The following is a 17,829-nucleotide window of genomic DNA, read 5'->3' on the forward strand; positions in this document are numbered from 1 at the left end:
GTTTCAAATTCTGCCATTTAATAATTTACTTTTATGAAAGCTATAGTTTCTGAGCCAAAATCATGGAGCAAAAGTGTTACAGATACAGTTACAGTTGCTTTTCTATAAATCAATGACCTGCTGTTGAAAGGAGAAATGCCTGCAAAGTAATAGATTTAGTAAAAGAACTTTTCTTAATCTTTTCACTTCATTCTCAATTGAAAATAGAGAAAGATGGAGCTGGAAAATAAGAAATGTAGGAAGTGGGGAGAGAAATACCAGACTATGTATTGGTGCCTCTCCAAATAGGAAAACAATATGGGCTTATCCTCAGAAATTTATAGCATGAAGTAAGTAAATATTTGTGATTGATAGAGCTACATCACACATAATGTAGCAATTTTAATTACCTTTACTGTCATATACGTGACTCTTCATCACCTTGGAAATTTATAGGGCAAAATGCCTGTGTATAATTTAGTAAATATGTGTTTTTATTGAAGAGACCTACCACATGTTAATCAGGTGGTTGCAAGGGTTGACTGCAACAAGGAAAAAAAGATACATCCAGAGTAGGTAAACCAAGTAAAAAAAAGGAAGTCAGGATGGGAATTTGGCTAATTAAAGCTAGAAACAAGTTGGTAGAAGACATAAGATGAAGTAGAAAAGTATTTTTCATGGAAGATATCTAGTATGTCATCTGTAAAGCCTGCACCTTTGCTAGTAAGCAGGTTAAACACATATCCCTCCTTCAGTTTTTGTTTTGGATTCATAACATTTTAATTTTGATCAAATAATGAATCATTCCATGTGCTCATCAATACTGTACTAGGACTCTAAGACCACTGGTATCTAGCAAAGCCCTGGATTTCCTAAGGAGAGTGCCAGCTAAGTAGAAGGCAGTATGCAGAGTTTGGATAATGGTTTTATCACTGTATAGAATCAATGATGTCCCTGGGATTTGAAGCCTGGATCCTAGATGAAAATCTACTCTGGATTCACCAGCTAATGAGTTGACAAAGAAGCAGAGAAACTACACACGAAAATGAGAATTTGGCTTCTTGACTAAAAACGAAAGGAAAGAGAAAAAAAAATCAGTATCAAATCTTCAATCCTGAAATTTAAATTGCTGCTTTGGATCTTTTCTTCTTTTTTTTGCCTTTCTTCTCCTTTTGATGAAAAGCTGAAAATGTAAAGCACAAAAGTTTCACCAGCCCAGGAAGCAGATTCATGGCCTAAGTAAGTCCCTGAAAATTTTCCAGATTCCCATTCTTCTTTCACACTAGAAGGGGCCAGACTGGGGGCAGTCATTTCATGTAAGTCTTAGATCTTTGCCCCATTACTCACATTGTATGGGAAAAGAGCCTTGGCCAGATAAAAGATTCTCGTTAATTTATAATGGTGATAATGTTTTTCATTCAGCAAGCAAGATGTACACAGATGGGCCCTATGTTTCTTCATTTCCGCTCTACAAGACATCGAGAGCAATGTTTTGCACCGGATTCCTGGTGGGAGAGGTAGAAAGGAGATTTTTCATGCTCTGTATAGAAGCTGAAGGATAATAACTCAGGAAGAGTCACTTACAGAGTTTAGGGAACATTGGTGGCTGCTTCATTGTTCTTCTCACAGCAGGCTAGAGGGCAAAAGTTTATCAGAAGAGGAGAAAAAAACCTGAGGGTTAACTGGAACTGAATAGAAATTCAAACATGCTTAAATAAAATTTTCTCTTGGGCTTTAATTCTGGTCTTTGATTTGCATTCTTTCTTAAAAAAATTAAAAGATGTTTTAAATATGGCAGTCCTATTGTATCCTTCTTTTAATCACAAACCTTTGACTTTGGGCATTGTTAATAACATTAAATATTAGGCTTACATTGTTAGCTTAATACTAGGTGGAAAGGATGGCTTTGTAATTGTATGATTTTTTTCTTACTCAGGCCTTTTCTTTTAATAAGTCAGTTTAAAAATTCAAGAGACAGTCTTATATTAGGGTACTTACTGGAGGAAGTACTCATCCAAGAAAAAGGCATAGCCAATGCAAATCATGTAAAATTTAGAAATTAATGAGTTCTACTAACTGAGTTTATCCTTAAAATGACTAAAATGCCACTTAAAATGTGTATTAATTACACATACAATATCTTACATTTTCTAAATATTGCAAGCCAATTTTTAAATAACAGCTAAAAATAAATGCAATAGAATTACATCACTACTTTTCTACAGAACCTTCAACCCTCTATCAAAAAACTTTTAAACTAGGTTGTTTATAATATAAAATTAACTGTGTTGAATTTTACATTTAATTTAGCAATATATTGTAAGTAAGAGTTCCTTAATAGCTATATTTTTAAGATTTTTTTTTTTACTTTGAGAATTTCTAAATGTTTTTCACTAAAAAATCTGGAACCTACAGCTTTCTTCTTGCATATCTGTAAATTCATAGAAAGCTGGCCTAAAATCATGGATCCTTGGCAGTCTGAATGCTCTCTATTCAAATCAGTTTCATAAGTAATAGTTTAAAATTGAGAAATGGTCACTTAATAGTTTATAGAAAGAGTGTTTAGGGATTTTCAGTGGTTTATGTGCAGTATTGTGGAAATATTGGTATCAGAAAAACAAATCAACCTGAGCAAAGTTATACCTAAACAGCTTTTATCTTGTAAAAGGAAGAAACATCTATATCTATGTCCATCTGTAATGATTAATCAATATATATTTTGATATGTAATTTTGTGCTCAGTCACTCAGTCATGTCCAACTATTTGTGACCCCATGGACTGTAGCCCACGAGCCTCCCCTCTCTATGGGATTTTTCTGGCAAGAATACTCAAGTGGGTTGCCATTTCCTCCTTCAGGGGTCCTACATGACCCAGGAGGAGGAACCCACATCTCCTGTGTCTCCTGCATTGCAGGCAGATTCTTTACCACTGAGCCACTGGGGAAGCCCCTGATATGTAATTATATTTTGATATATATTATATTGGACAAGAAAATGGCAACCCACTCCAGTATTCTTGCTTGGATAATCCCATGCACAGGTGAGCCTGGCAGGCTACAGTCCATGGGATTGCAAGAGTCGGACACGACTTAGCAACAAAACCACCACCACCATATATTATGTATTCTTAATTGTAATATATATTTGACATATATAACTTGATGTTAATCAATTTCTATTGATTAATCAATATAAATAGATGAAATGGGTAGCAACATTACTGCAACAAAGATTATTAGTTATCTATCAATATCTACTCTCTCTTTTTTGATAATAGGACTAAATCAATCTGGCAAACATCCTTTTGTTTATACTCTATGTATATAGAATAGATGCATTCTACAGTTAATATGGTCATTTGACTAAATTGCCTAGATTCTAAGTAAAAGGATGAGTTGAAAGTGAAAGTGTTAGTTGCTCAGCTGTGTCCAATTTTTTGGCACTCCATGGACGGTAGCCCTCCAGGCTCATCTATCCATGGGATTCTCCAGGCACTAATACTGGAGTGGGTTGCAATTCCCTTCTCCAAGGGACCTTCTTGACTCAGGGATTGAACCCTGGTCTCCTGCATCACAGGCAGATTCTTTACCATCTGAGCCACCTGGGAAGCCCAATAGGATAAGACTCTTCTTCTAAAAATGAGGATATATGTATTTCCAGGCTCTTTGTTTTCAATGATTGGGATACTATAACAACTGGAGCAGTCACCAAGGACCCCAAGAAGACAATTATGGGTTGAGAGTGGCCGCATCTTACAGGCAGGTAACTAGATATAACAGGCAGGTAACTAGATATGAGCAGAGAAATGGGGGCGAGGACCAGGTGGCAGGAAATCGCACATCTTGTAAACACCTGGGGTCCATGGGCAGACAAAGAAAAGCAGGAACTTCCTGACTGATAGGAAACCACACACTTTGGGTGGTAAATGTTCTGGGAATAGACAAAGAAATGCAGAGAAAGGTGGGAATCTCCTGCACATGGCTGTAACCTGTTGCTCATTGTGCTCTCATTACAATAAACTTAGACTTGCAGATAAGAAGTACCCATCATGTACCAAACACCATGACACTTCTGATCTAAGCTAAATAAAGGACAAAAAATCCTCCTCCCCTCTGGAAGACGGAGCTGGGATGAAAATCAGGGAATACATGCCCCAGATTCCTCTCCCCAGAGAATATTCCACTCCTTCATTTGTATATCCATCAAACCAGTCAATAAAGGAAATCATAAAGGAAATCAACCTGAATATTCTTTGAAAGGACTGATGCTGAGGCTGAAGTTCCAATACTCTGGCCACCTGGTACCAAGAGCTGACTCATTGGAAAAGACAGTGACACTGGGAAAGATTAGAGGCAAAAGGAGAAGGGGGCAGCCGAGGGTGAGAAGGTTAGATAGCATCACAGACTCAGTGGACATGAATTTGAGTGAACTCTGAGAGATAGTGAAGGGCTGGCATAGTCCTAGGAGAGGAAGCCTGGCATGCAGTCAAAGGGGCTGCAAAAATGTCAGACACAACTTAGCGACTAAACAACACAACCGGCTTGCCAAAGAAACCCAGGGCAGCAACTACTCACCTGTCTGTTCTGAAAGTGTGGAAAGTGAAAAAGTGAAAATATTAGTTACTCATCGTGTCTGATTCTTTGAGACCCCATGGATCTCAAAGGAGCCCACCAGGCTCCTCTGTCCCTGGAATTCTCCAGGCAAGAGTACTGGAGTTGGTAACCATTCCCTTCTCCAGGGGATTTTCCTGACCCAGGGATTGAACCCAAGTCTCCTGCATTGCAGGCAGAAATCTACCCATCTGAGTCACCAGAGAAACCCTCTGAGGGTGTATGCTTGTTTAAATAAATCCTTACTTTACTTTTTTAACTCCAAATTCTTTCCACCAGGAGGCAAAAATCATAAATTCACTGGGATCATTACCAGCTTTAGATCACAAAACTCTAGATTGTTCTGAGAGAAATAGACAATTCTATCATTTTAAATTCTTAAAGGACGGGAATACCAAACCACCTGACCTGCCTCCTGAGAAATCTGTATGCAGGTCAGGAAGCAACAGTTAGAACTGGACATGGAACAACAGACTGGTTCCAAATCAGGAAAGGAGTACGTACATCAAGGCTGTATATTTTCACCCTGCTTATTTAGCTTCTATGCAGAGTACATCATGAGAAACGCTGGGCTGGATGAAGCACCAGCTGGAATCAAGACTGCTGGGAGAAGTATCAATAACCTCAGATATGCAGATGACACCACTCTTATGGCAGAAAGTGAAGAAGAACTAAAGAGCCTCTTGATGAGTGTGAAAGAGGAGAGTGAAAAAGCTGGCTTAAAGCTCAACATTCAGAAAACTAAGATCATGGCATCTGATCCCATCACTTCATGGCGAATAGATGGGGAAACAATGGAAACAGTGACAAACTTTATTTTGGGGGGCTCCAAAATCACTTCATATTGTGACTGTAGCCATGAAATTAAAAGATGCTTGCTTCTTAGAAGGAAAGTAATAATCAACCTAGACAGCATATTAAAAAGCAGAGACATTACTTTGTCAACAAAGGTCCTTCTAGTCAAAGCTATGGTTTTTCCAGTAGTCATGTATGGATGAGAGAATTGGACTATAAAGAAAGCTGAGCACCAAAGAATTGATATTTTTGAACTGTGATGTTGGAGGAGACTCTTGAGAGTCCCTTGGACTGCAAGGAGATCCAACCAGCCCATCCTAAAGGAGATCAGTCCTGAATATTCGTTGGAAGAACTGATGCTGAAGCTGAAATTCCAATACTTTGGCCACCTGATTTGAAGAACTGACTCATTTGAAAAGACCTTGATACTGGGAAAGATTGAAGGCAGGAGGAGAAGGGGAGGACAGAGGATGAGATGGTTGGATGGCATCATCAACTCAATGGACATGAGCTTGAATAAACTCCGGGAGTTGGTGATGGACAAGGAGGCCTGTCATGCTGCAGTCCATGTGATCGCAAAGAGTTGGACCGGACTGAGCAACTGAACTGAACTGAACTGATATTTTAAATCACTATTTTGGATTATTTTTATTATAACATTTAGCTTGTTAACACATTGCCTACTGAGAAAAAAAAAAATGTGGGAGTGGTTATGAAAAGTACTCAGCAAGTGAGAAATTGCATGTGGTTGGATCTACCAAACAATTTCATGACAAATTTAATCATAGCTAACATATGTCTACTTATTCCACTCAAAAATGGGAGTATAATGATATGTAGTTTGATGAATTCCTCTATAGAATAAGTTTTTAAAGCTTTAATTCTGATTATCTATGCTGTTTTTACCGACTAAAATAAAAAAACATCATTTCATCTTCTACTTATCTATTCATGTCGACAGTTCTTGATGTTAGTACAGGAAGTAATGGACTAGGGGGGAAAAAGTAGGATTAAAAATTTCTTCACCCTTATTATACCTGCCCTCATATCAATTTCAAGAGTGAATGATACCATGCTTTAAACTGTAAGGTTTTAGACTAAGTTCAGTGGATTTCCATGATGTATGTGAAAGTTTTTTGAAAAATGAAAATACAATACACTATCAAAATATAAAGGATTATTTTTAGTATTATCATCATTATTATCCAGAATTTTTTTTCAAATTGTGGCAGCTGCTGATCTAAAGCTTGAGGACTGCAATAGAGAAGGGAAAAGAGATACATAAGGAAAAAAAGAAAAGAATATTCTGTAGTAGAATAATTATATTTCCAAAATGTCTGAATTTAGAATTCACGCTTTAAATGCTTTACCATCAAATGGTAGCTTCCATAGCTACATACATATATGAGTCATTTTGGATAAATATATTAAAGTCAGTGGAATACAAAACTCTGAAACAAGAATTATTTAATTTGACACTGAGCAATGTGTATATTTTATCAATACTGTTTCACTTTCTTAAAGAAAACAGTTTGAAAAATTACATAGCTTATACCTTTGCAATCTTGATGATACTAAATTATCTAGATATAATTTATAGTTAAATGGAGGACTAAAACATGCATGTGATCATTTAGTTGGGTTCTTTCAAAATTGAAAGCAAGTTGAACTACTTAAGGTCTCTCTCTTTTTATTTGTTTTGTTTAGAATAAATGTCAGAAATTTTTTTTAAAGGAATAAGTAATCAATATCTTAGGATTTGTGGGCCATACAGTCTTTGTTGCAACTTTATAAACCTGCCACTCAGTGCAAGATCAGCCATAGATGATAAGGAAATGAATGAAAATTTTCTATGTTCCAATAAAATGATTTACAGACCATGAAATCTTAATTTCCTACAATTTTCACATATCCTGATATACTACTCATCTTTTGATTTTTTTTCAAGCACTTAAAAGTATGAAATCAACAGGCCTATCAAAACTGGCAATGGGCCATATTTTTTCTGCAGGCCCTATTTTGCCAACCTCTGTTTTAGAACAATCACAAAATCAAATCAATATATACAGATACATTAACCTATACAAGGTAAATTTTAAAATTCTACCTTATTTAGGTCAATTAAAAGAGTTACAAGAGATCATCAAAATTCATCCATTCAACAAATTTTAGTGAGATCCTTCTGGGTCCCAAGTAGATAATACAAATAGAGAAATCTCTGCTTAGTAGAATTATAGTCCATTTTGTAAAACAAACATTAATAAGTAACTCAGGCAAATAAACTGATAGTGTCCATCAACTACAATTTACAGATTAATTCAAAAATTAAATATAGTTTTATAATAGCTTAATTTCAATAATCAAATGTCTTAATAATATGGGAAAGCTAAGTAAATAGAATATTAAAATTTTAGATGAGTAGCTCAAAGATAGAAGCAGAACTTGACTTAGCATATGGAAAAATGTATACAATGATTTTTTATTTTAATATCTTGGCCTAATTTAATTGATTAAGTCTCAGAATGGACATTCTGAGAAATGTCCATTGGATCCACTAGTCTTCTTACAACTTCATGATCATTTCATTTTGTCTGCTTGAAGGGACCCAATGTATAAGCTTCAATTTATATTATATCTTCTGCTCTGAGAAACTGTATATCTCATGACTAAAGAAAAATGAAATAAATATGAGCCCAAATTTTTATCAGATTAATTGAAATATATAAACATAATCTTTAATCAACTCTTTTCATTGAACTAACTCTTACACTAATAGAAGAAAAGAAATCACATCATTTTACTGAACATATTTTCCATGTCCATTTCTTTTTCTTTTTTAATATTTATTTATTTGGCTGCCCCAGATTTTAGTTGCAGCACACAGGATCTTCATATTTCCTTTTTGGTAAGTGATCACTTCTACATAGATGTTGAAGCTGAAGCTCCAATACTTTGGGCACCTCATGCGAAGGGTTGACTCATTGGAAAAGACCCTAATGCTGGGTAGGATTGGGGGCGGGAGGAGAAGGGGACGACAGAGGATGAGATGGTTGGATGGCATCACCAACTCGATGAACATGGGTTTGGGTAGACTCCGGGAGTTGGTGATGGACAGAGAGGCCTGGCGTGCTGCGATTCATGGGGTCGCAAAGAGTCGGACACGACTGAGCGACTGAACTGAACTGAACTTCTACGTAAAGAAAAATAATTGTTAACTTGACTGTCCACTGTGAAGAAGATGCTAGATACACATTTAATTTTCCCAGAGCAGCTAATTTATACCAGTGGCTTTCAAATATTTTCCAAGTTCAGTAATGTGGGGAAAAATCATGCAGCTATATACCAGTTCAATATATACTGTGTTCAAGTTAAGCTTAAAATTATTCAAAAGAAAGAAAAAATATTCCTTTAAAAATAAGGTCAGACAGAAATAATCCATACTGGGGTCATGTTAAAGTAGTATGATCCAGGTTCACATCACATTAAGCTAAATAATTCTTACAATATCTGAACTATGAAGAAAAGAGGAAATTGACATTGCTCTCAAACACTAAGAATTTAGAAATAGAAAAACACAACGAAAACATGTTTTTGAGTATTTGTCAAAATGTGTTTTACAGATCATTAATCCCATACAGAGTCCACAAGGAAAAGATATAATAGTCAAGTAATTTGGGGAAATACTAACACAACATTTCCTTCTAAAAGGATCAAAACGTGCATTAGTACCTTAATTGCACTGAGAAATCCTGCAGTAAGGGAAAAATTAAGTTTGTTTAACAAAGCGTTTCCCTAACTATTTGACCTTTGACTAATCCTACCCACTAAAATACCCTTTAACAACTGTCATATGGAAATATTTAGGGAAACCTTAGACTAAAGCAAGGGTCAGCAAACTTTTTGGGGAAGGGTCTTATAGGAACTACTTTAAGGCTTTGCAGTCCACGTAATCTCTGTACCAACTACTCAACTCTACCTTTGAAGCATGCAAATAACTACAATTGATATGACAAAGAAGGAGTGTGGCCATAATCCTTCAAAACTTTATGTACAGAAACACAGCAGACAAGGTTTAGTCAACGGGCCATGATTTGCTACTCCTTGAAACATAGAGGCGTGTGCTCTCTGCCTGCATGTGTGGTCAGTCTCTCAGAGGTGTCTGACTTGAGCTGACTTGGGCTGTAGCCCACCAGGCTCCTCTGTCTATGGAATTTTCCAGGCAACAACACTGGAGCAGGCTGCCATTTCCTACTCCAGGGAATCTTTCCAACACAGGGATCAAAACTGCGTCTCTGGCCTCCCCTGAACTGGCAAGTGGATTCTTTACCATTGAATCACCTAGGAAGCCCAGGATAGAGGCATGATCATTCTTAAAAGCAGCTGAAAACACATCATACTTATCCATTAGGGTTTATTTTCAAGTATAGTTTCAGGAGCAATAACTGAAGAGTTTCCTGAAACTTCACTTTGACATGAAAAGATATATGCAAGCAGTGATTGTCTAGTTTTATCAACTATGCTGAATAAAAGAAAGACACTGCAAGTGTTAACATAGCTACTGCCTTCAACTCAAAACAAGTAGATACCTACAGGTTAATAGATGATCTGACATAATTGTACCTATTTTAAACAGTTATATGTTTCCAAGCAAATGTAAAGAATTAAGCTGGACATATACCTTTAAAAAGGCTTCCCTGGTGGTTCAGGTGGTAAAGAATCTGCCTGCTGTGGGGTAAACCTGGGTTCGATCCCTAGGTTGGGAGGATCCCCTGGAGAAGGAAGTGGCTACCCACTCCAGTATTCTCGCCTGGAGAATTCCATGGACAGAGGAACCTGGCGGACTACAGTCTATGGGGTTGCAAAGAGTCAGACACAACTGAGTGACTTTCACATACCTCAAAAAACAGTTAACATAAATATATTTGTTAAATACAATAGAAAGTTGAAAAGATGCTTCTTATGCTCTTAATTTAATATTAGTAATTATGTAAGTTACCACATTATATTTTCATAAAGTGACATATTATTCTAGGCAAGTGACTGATTTTGAGTGGTAAATTGAATTGTTTCCTTGCATACACCTAGTGATATCTACCCTACCTAAGCTCCCATCAAAACTGTATTATCATCTCATGGAAATAATATCAGGTAACTAAGCAACAAATAATGATGCAAAATACAGTATTTTCCTCATTACACTTCCTTTCTTGCTTTTAATCAGTTGCTTAGAATTCATGTAGCATATCAATTAGCAAAAAAATGTTAGCAGGTATTACAGTCCTGGCTGCCAAGATCAGTTTTGACCATTTTGTTCATTTCTTCAATTCACTGGAGATTCAAAAGCCCTTTGACAATGTTATTAAATGATCTGTTATTTTTCTCAGTAAATGTCATTTCCCTAATCCAGTAATTAGTAAAAAACAAAGACCAATTTCCTCAGTAAATGTTGCTCACTCTCCTTTTTTTCTGAATCTGTGCCATTTGCTATTTCTCACCAAAAAATAAAATTAGGTTATTATTATTAATAACTAACATTTAATTAGGTTGTTTGATCTTTGGTTGAACAAGTTTGCAGATTTCCATTACCATACCTACAAAGATCAGCCCAACTGTTTTAATGAATATTGATGTCTTTATACAATGACAAAGCCCTTTATTCTCTGCCTACTAAATTACCAGGCAGTGAACACAAGAAAACATGTGATGCACATAAACAGAAATCCTTAATTTTTCACAGAAATCTAATTTCTGAAGAAGGATATAGGTCAATAGTTTGTATTGTGTGATCATAATTACATCAAGACATAACTTTAATAACAGAAGATTTTCTAATTATTCAGATTTTAGGCATAAATGTTAATAGCTAAATTCATACAGAATTGATTAAGATCTAATTTCCACAGTACTCACTTTTTCAATGGACTATGTCACCAGAATCTTTGATTTGCCATACAAGGCCTTTCCTTACATGGCTAAAATGTACCATTCTGTTTCCAAACCCCATCTTTATCCCCTCCACCCATATACCACCACTCCCTCTTAGCCATTTTATGTGATGCTATGAAGGTACCATGTTACAGATTACTACTCAAATATACCATCCTGGCTTGTTCTCCTATGACTCTGCACATGCTTTCCTCCTTACCAAAAACAACCTTCTCCACCTCATCTACACAGTTAATGGCTACTCTCAAACACTCAGGCCATGCTTTTGTTTTTCCTTCTATTCATTCATTTATTCAGAAGCATTTGGACTGTCTCCTATGTGCAGGTGCTGTTTGTGCACTGGAGAGACAATTGTGAACAAGATGGCCCCTACTCTCAGGGGGTTTACATCTAGAATAAGAAGCACAGTAAACAAATGAATAAACATGATAACTATAAATTGTGAAAATGACTGGAATGAAAGTAAATGGGGTGATGCGAGAAAGGACAAAGTGTGGGGAAGCATAATGTCAGATGGGCGGTGAGAGAAGGGCTTTCTGCAGAAGCGACATTCTAGTGGAGACTTGAAGATGAGAAGGGGCTTGGCCAGCATGACTGGAGCATAAATCCATGGTGGAAGGAGATGAGGTTTCACTCCCTAACTTCTCGATCCCATCCTCCTGAACTCAGTCCATGAACCTTTTTCATAACAGCTCTCATTATGATGTTAGGATTGTCTGCCTCCAACTCAACTTTGAACAATTTGAGGGCAATTACCGTATGTTATACATCTTTATATCTCACAGCCTCTTGGGCTCAAGTACATGGCATATGTTCAACAACTGTTGTTCACTATTGGCATTAGTGGTAAAGAACCCGCCTGTCAATACAAGCAGACATTAAGAGATACAGGTTTGATCCCCGGGTTGGGAAGATTCCCTGGAGAAGGAAATGACAACCCTCCGGTATTCTTGCCTCGATAACCCCATGGACAGAGGAGCCTAAGAAGCTGCAATCCATAGCGTCGCACAGTCGGAGACTACTAAAGTGACTGAGCATGCATGCATGCATTAATTTCTATACCTAAATTCTTGATCCTAACCTATTCTGATGCCTGTGAGGAAATCGTTTCACTTTTCACATTTATCCATACCATTACGCCACGCATAAACAACCTCAAATATTTCCAATTAAAAAAATAAATCTCTGGGACTTCCCTGGTGGTCCAGTGGCTAATACACCATGCTCTCCATGAAGGTGGTCGGGGTTCAGTCCCTGTTTAAGAAACTAGATCCCATATGCTACAACTGAAGAACTCTCCTGCTGCAACAAAGATCCAAGATCCCACATGTAATCAATGACTCAGTGCAGCCGAATATATAAATAGATAAATAAATCTCCTTTTAGCCCCACCTCCCCTCTACCCAGATCCTCTCCAATTTACTTTTTGAAAATTTCTTGAGGGAACTATTCACTCATTGTTTCTGCTTCCTAATTTTTCCCATCCTTCCTCAGCTTACTGCAATTTTGCTTTGGTTTGGGGATTTTTCACTCTTCAGCACTGACAGAGCTGCTTGTTCTGTGTCCCAACTTGGGAGTCAAACTGTGATTCGAATATTTGTTTTGTTTTATAGGTGGGGCAGAGGTCATAACCTCTCTGTGCCTCAGTAGCCTCATCTTGTAACAGGAGGATAATAATAGCATCTAACCCACAGGTTTGTTAGGAGGGTTAAATGACCTATCACATGTGAAGTGTCTGGCAAAGGTAGAACAGTTGCCCTACATGTAGTTGTTCTATATGCTCTACATGTAAAGCAGTTGCTTTACGTTCACGGTAGAATGACTCATCACACTGACTCTCCTGCAACTCTTCTTGGTCTTGATCTTTTTTCCTCCCATAGCTTCCCTATTTCCACTGTTTCTTCATTTCCCTTCTCCCTTTCTGGCCATTATTTCTCAATTTCATAAATCCTTTTCCTCCATTATCTCCTCAATGTTAATGTCTACCAGGGCTCTCTCCTTTTTTCACTTTAAATCTTCATTCAAATCCATCCATTTCAATTATCATCTAAATCTTAATGAACTCCAAATCATTACCCCTAAACCAGATCTTTTTTTTTCAGACCTCAAGGCACCACCCCTGTTAGATTGGTCCCATCTAGCTTTTCAGCAAGACCCTCAGCCTTAACACCTCTACCCTTGAAATCAGTTTTGTAACTCTTCTGGGGCTCCCCTGCCTGCAGAGACTAAGAGGGACACAAATGTAGCTCAGGAACCCAGTTCAGAAACATTAAGTGATTCCGAGACTCTGCTCTACCTCTTCTCTCTTCTTTTTAATCAGTCTCCTTTCCACCTTCTAGGTCTCCCACAATATCTTCCCCCTGGTCCATTTCCACTGCCACACCTTAGACCAGCTCCCATCATCTCTCACCTACAGAAACCCTCTTAGCTGATCTCCATGCCTTCAGGCTCACAAACTTCTAATACCTTCATACACAACAGCCAACAAGATCTTTCTAAAACGCAAATCTGATCATGCCATTGCCCTGTTTAAACCCCAACGATGACTCCCCAAAGCTTTCAGGATGCAGTTTAAACTCCTCAGTTTAGTTCAAGGCCTTCTGCCTGAGCCAGATCAGTGCCCTTAACAGCTCCCTCCCCACCAATTCATGAGGCTGCAAGTGCCCTATAAAAATCTGCTGCAGCTATGTTCTGGCTGCTTGGAAAATTCCTCTATGCTTCACATCATGCATGGGTTGCAGCTTTGAGAGTCTGCTCTCATCTTGAGTCCCTGCTTTTTTTAGTTCCTGCCTTCATCCTAAACGCTACCTGGTTGCCTCCTTTGACATCAGGTGTGCTGGCTTTCAGTTTCTCATTCTCTCCAAAGTATGGTCTCTTTAATCAACACTTGTGCTCTATTGCACTCTGTGGTCCAGGGGTAAGGAACATTATAGCCCTGACTTCTGAGCCAGACTCCCCTGACACCACCCACTCCCCCAGTCTCAACCAGCATCCAGTTTCCACCTGCCTTGAAGAGGGCGTTAGACTACCTGTAAATTCATCCATTCCTCTGCTCCATCTACGTGCAGCACAAGTTCCCAAATAGAGCATGCGGTTTCACCTCTTTGTCCCCTAACACAAGCTGTTCCCTTTGCCTGGAACACATTTTGGTCTTCTCCCACCACTCACCTGTACACCACACTTCCCAGCATAGGCATCCACTTGCTTACAACAGGCCAGCATTTAAAAGTTCAACTCTGATGTCTGTGGTGACACCTATCCTGGTCTTGAGGAGCGCACAGCAAGCCACTCCAGTATTCTTGTCTGGAGAATCCCATGGACAGAGGAGCCTCGCAGGCTACAGTCCATAGCGTTGCAAAGAGGGGGACATGACTGAAGTGACTGAGCATGGCATGGCACATCCTGGTCAATTAGGAACCTCTCTTCTGTCCTCTAAATTTCTCTACAGAAATCTAATATATATATTACCTATTGTTAAAAGTTATTTTATTTCCCTTTTCCCCCTACTAGATGGTAAGTGCTTTGAAATCAGGAAAATGTAATCTTTTTTCTTTGTTTTTTTGTATCTCAGTCCTAGTATAGTGCTTAATATATCATGTTGTTGCTGTTGTTTAGTTGCTAAGTTGTGTCTGACTCTTCTGCAATCACATGGACTGTAGCCCATCAGGCTCCTCTGTCCATGGGATTTCCCAGGTGAGAATACTGGAGTGGGTTGCCATTTCCTTCTCCAGGGGATCTTCCTGACCCAGGGATCAAACCTTCATCTCCTGCATTAGCAGGCAGATTGTTTACCACTGAGCCGACAGGGAAGCCCCTACTACATCATAAGTACCTAATAAATGATTTTTCAGTGAATGAATGAACAAATTAATTTTATAATCCTGGAATAAATTGAATATGTGTGATTTAAAACATTTGTTGGATACAAGAGAAATTTCATTTCACAATGATTTGTGAACAGCTTCAAGTGTGTCTTAATACCAGTATTTTAAAACTAAATATATTCCAAAGTATATCTGTGAGTCTCAGGATACACTTCTACTTGTAACTTAGACTTATAATGTATTGAATCCTTTAAAAATAAATCAATACCCATCAATTTCTTTCTCTAGAAGGCCTGTATGATGAGGCAGGGAGTCTCAGCAGAGGCTATTCAAATGCAGAGTTATGTAGTGTGTTTGATGTGGATAGATTCCCACTGGGAAATAAAATAAGATACCCTCATTCTTTCTCATTGTGCATTTTCAAGGCTTTGAGGAAAGAATATTTGCATTGCAACTTTCTAAGCAACTCAACTTCTACAGTGTTTCTAATTGCGCCTTTTATACCTGACACTATTATCCCTAAGACTAAATATAAAATTATTGAACATAGAAAGTTATAGGATATACTATTAATACTGGTAAAGACAAATGTTTGGAATACAGAATGCTGATATTATTTTGCCTAATATAACACTTCATAGTTGTAAGCTCTAACAAACACATACACACACACAAAACTAAAACAAAATAATCTTTAACTATGTTTAATAGTACATGATGTATAATGTTAATAATAGTCAAGATTTACTGAGTGTCCACAACAAGCCAGAAGCTGCTCATAGAACTTTATGTACATTTCAACATTTAGGTCTTACAACAATCCTAAGGAACAAAAATACTATTATTTCCTTTTTTCAGTTGAGGAAAGGGAGACAGAGAAAAATAGACTGAAGTCATACAGTTAGTGATAAAGCCAGAACAGAAATCCAGGCAATCTAATTTCAGAGCTCTGCTTTTAATTTCCTTACCATCTTGTCTTTGTACACATCATAGTGTAAAACAAAGATTTGAATGGCTTTAATAAGAAAAGCATTTAAAAAAATAAAACTGAAAATGTTCTCCTTGCCACTGTTGCTGTTTACTCTGGAAGTCATATCTGATTCTTCTGCAATCCCATGGACTGTAGCCTGCTAGGCTCCTCTGTCCATGCAATTCTCCAGGCAAGGATACTGGAGTGGGTAGCCAATCCCTTCTCCAGGGGATCTTCCCGACCCAGGGAAGAAACCCACATATCCTGCATTGGCAGGCAGATTTTTTACCACTGAGCCACCAGACAAAACCCAGTATGATTCATGTATACACTTACAATCATAACCACCAACCTATCTCTTCCCCCCACCACACAAAACAGTGCTTCACCTAATGCCATTAACACATGGTAGAAAGAAAGAAGAAAGTGAAGTCACTCAGTCATGTCCGACTCTTTGGGACCCCATGGACTGTAGCCTGCCAGGCTCCTCTGTCCATGGGATTTTCCAGACAAGAATACTGGAGTGGGTTGCCATTTCCTTTTCCAGAGCACATGGTAGAGACCCTAGTATATAAAATACTCCTTAAAAGATGTGATAATGACACAAATACATACCAACAAAGATATAATTTCATCAATAAATTTCAAAACCATAGATTAAGCACTATAATAAACACTTGTTTTTAATATAATATCAATAATTGTATGAGATAGGAATTATCATATCCATTTTACCAATATTTTCTGTAGCTTACACAAATTAAGTAAGAGTGGTAAAGCCAGGATTCAAATCCAGGTCTGCATTATTACAAATCTTAATGTTGTCATGATGTTAAGCACTTTTAATTGTACAATCTTACCATGGAAAGAGACCAAATATTGGCTTAAATTTGACACAGTCCTGCTCAGCTTGATAATGCTGTGCTTCTTTTAGTCCCTGATTTCTAGCTGCACAATTAGAAAACATCAGCAGTGCCGATTTATAGGTATTACATATATGAAACAATAAATTCATGTATATATATCATTGTTTTGCTCCAAATATTTTTTTTTACTCCCATTTTAGTTCTTTTTTAGTTGCTAATGATCAGTTGCTCAGCTGTGTCAGACTCTTTGCAACTCCATGGACTATAGCACTCCAGGCTCCTCCGTCTGTGAAATTTTTCTAGGCAAGAATACTAGTGTGGGCTGCCATTTTCTACTTCAGGAGATCTTTCTGACCCAGGAATCATACAGGTGTCTCCTGCATTGGCAGGTGGATTCTTTACCAGTGTGCCACCTGGGAAGTCCCGTCAGTTGCTAATGGATACACTTAAAGGACAGGATACTGAATCCTGATGTTCTTATGGAAGAAGGAATTAGGGACTAAGCAAGCTTCCAGGTGACCCTAGCAGAGCCCTTCATTTCTATTTCCATATGAGCGGTGTTGCTTACAAAGTCAGTGGAACATGTGAGTCTAAAAGAATTCTAGAGAAGCCCAAGTAAAACTGATGATTCAATACATTGTTCAAAACACGTTTAAAACAAATGAAAATATATCTTGAAAAAAGTCTCCTAAAGTATTCGATTTTTATGCTAATCTAAAATCAAAAACACACTTAATGGAAAGTAATGAAGTATAAAGTACAAGTTTCATACTTACTGAAGGTAAGACTAAAAAGAGTGGAAAAATACTCATCATCTAACAAAACATCTCACCATAGCA

The sequence above is a fragment of the Giraffa tippelskirchi genome, chromosome 5 (assembly GCF_054371585.1).
Source record: "Giraffa tippelskirchi isolate mGirTip1 chromosome 5, T2T-mGirTip1v1.2.pri, whole genome shotgun sequence".
Lineage (NCBI taxonomy): Eukaryota > Metazoa > Chordata > Mammalia > Artiodactyla > Giraffidae > Giraffa > Giraffa tippelskirchi.